Here is a 2978-nt window from a genome sequence, read left to right as displayed (position 1 = left end):
TTTCATAAACATGAAATTTCTTCATGGAGGATTCGATGAAGTGGTCCTAATCATGTGACCCCACATAGAAGCGAGATTTTAACAATTAAAAAAATTAAAATCAATACAGTTGGAGCCTGATCAGCTGATTTTAGGAAAAAGCCTGCCAGGATTATCTGAGAACAGAATCCCCATATCCTAAGGGCTACGATGTTAAAGTTGTGTGCAGTTACCACATAGGAAGCTTCAAATACTCCTCAAAGAACTATAAGGCACCGAAGCGCAAGATCCAAAACCTAATGGATTCATGGGCATGGACAGTCGAAGAATGGGGCATGACATTTACCATTTGCATTGAGAGCATTGTTTTGTTTGAACACACTTTTGATCTTTCATGTTTGTTTAATCTTTTAAACGATTGAATTTATGCTGCCTTCTAAGGTGGAATAATTGAACAAATTTTAATCTTTAGTTCTTCGAATATTAAATGAATTAAGGATTCTTTTAATTCTTCAAGAATTATAGATTTTTTACATATGGAAAGATTAGACCTTTCTTATCCTATCTCAAACCCCAAAATAAAATACCTTGATTCTTTACCCAAAATAATTCATGGTCATTACCAAAAGTCTAGATTTTGACATTACCGCCCTTTGAAACTTTTGAACATTTCTTTGAGTCAATAAAGTCACACCACTGTCTTTTTAGACTCAAAATTGACTTTTTTATACCACTATGACCTAAGGCATTGAGTTTTTCATTTGAACATGAGCATTCTTCTAAAGACACAACTTGGGGCATCTCGTAGGGAGCCTGAACAATGAGACATGTTGGGACCAAAAAAGCTTAAAGAATAATTAATTCGAAATAATTCTATCATGCATTAATTACATTGTTTCCATGTGAATAAAATTAATCTTGAAAATATATCCCCTGAGGATACCTCTTCTGTGAAGGCTTTCATGTATGAAATGATGAACAACTTTCTTTCTTTATCCCTTTACAACAGGAGAAAAAATATATCTCTTGTGTCCCCTTTTCAGCCTATATTATTTTTCTTCTGATTCAACCCTAACCAAGGATCACCCTCCACACTGGAGGGTAAGGTGGAAAAATATGCTCACATGAGTGAATGCATCAATCCAAAAGAGATACCAAAAGGTGAACCAAATGCCAAGTGCAAAGATCCAATTAAGAACAAAAAAAAGAAAAAAAACAAAGAAAAGAGAAAATAAAAAAGAAACAAAAACAAAGGAAAAAGTGAAGAAAAAAGAAGACAAGATGCATATGCAAAGATTCACTCGATTCAAATGACGCGTCGAGATTCAAATTATGAGATTGATCAAGCACAATCATTCCAGAATCACTTCACTCGAAAATCATGGAGCATCTAGAGAAAATCAAGAGAAACACATACGAGCAGATTCAAATTGAGCAAGATATGATTGAAGACATCAGAATGAATTGATCATTGGTTCAATCACCCTTAAACACTTGTTTGAGCATTTTATCCCTTTCTTTCATAACCGTGAACCATGACCTACGTTACGTGCCTTAAAAGTCCCTTCTAATCATACATGGATTTCTAAACAGAAAAGACTATCTTTATATTCACCCCGCCCATTAGGATTAATCTTTATTTGCAAAAAATAGTGTAATTAATGTATGATAGAGAAAAATAACAAAGGGGGTTCAAGACGTAAATTACGAATGACGTCTTGAAACCAAAGGAGGATTCGAGTTGAAAACCTGAAAAGGCAGCTCGAATACAAAAATTGGACAGTTGAGGCGATCGTACAAATTCCTTGATAAGGCATCGCACAATCCGAGTATGACCATGAAAGTTGGGAATAGGAGAACACTTCCAATAGAGGAGCATACAAGCTACCCCATCAATCCTTTGAGCATCAAATAAACAAAAATGCCAAACCTTTGACCAAACACAATAACCTGAGACTTTTTTATCATTTCCTTACTTAACCATTTCCCAAAAATAGATTTGATCTTGGCACGTGTCAAATAACTATAATTTATTGAAGGATTAACAATGTAATTAATTCTTTGATATCCAATGAACCCTAGTTTTATGATTTGTCTCAATTGTAAAACCGTGAAAGGGGCAATATTTTCAAAACTTTTAATTAAACAATTTTCGAAACTCTTTTTTGATATTTTCAGAACTTTGAAAATAAAAGAGAAAGAAAAACATTTTTTTTCAAAACAAGACAATCTCTCTAGAGTGGATCTTGGTAAATGACATGTGGCTCTCAAACACAAAGCTCATGCTTAGAATCAATGCTGAAGTAAGAAATGAGGAACAATGAGGGCATCTTTGAAGATTCAACATCAAATACTGGGGAATTTTTTGAGATTTAACATCAAATATTGGGGCATTTTTTGAGATTCAGCATCGAATATTGGGGCATCGTTGGGAATTCAATATCCTGATGTGAATTATCAGATCTTCCGAAGGTCTTTCCTCCACGTGCAGGAACCAGCAGACAAAAAATGAGATTCTGTCCGATGAATAAAACAAGAACGAATTCATTATGCATGCATTTTAGAGCATCATTTTTTTCACATACATAATATTTGCAGCTTTAGAGTCAAGGTTCAACTTCAAGACGAAAGATACTCGATTCAAAGCACATTCAGAAATTGATGGTGGTTGCTCAAATTCACAGCGAAGGGGCAACTGTCTGTCGAAAAATAACTTTTTAATTTTATTCAGAGTCAATTTTAACTTCACATCAAAGGATATTGGACTCAAAGCGACAAACTTTTCTTGAGAGTAGATTTCAACTTCACGACGAAGGATATCTAGCTCGAAGTCAAACTTCACAATAAAGGGGTCATCCACAGTTTCTACTTCATGGAGAAGGGAATCGTGTCCACCCGTAACATACAATACTTGGATTTCAACTTCACGACGAAGGATATCCAAGTCAAGGCTAAACTTCACGAAGAAGGAAATCGTACACACAAGCAACATCCATCTC

Source organism: Hibiscus syriacus, unplaced genomic scaffold (genome assembly GCF_006381635.1).
Source record: "Hibiscus syriacus cultivar Baekdansim isolate YM2019G1 unplaced genomic scaffold, ASM638163v2 tig00004035_pilon, whole genome shotgun sequence".
Classification (NCBI taxonomy): Eukaryota; Viridiplantae; Streptophyta; class Magnoliopsida; order Malvales; family Malvaceae; genus Hibiscus; species Hibiscus syriacus.
Note: the sequence above shows the minus strand (reverse complement) of the source record.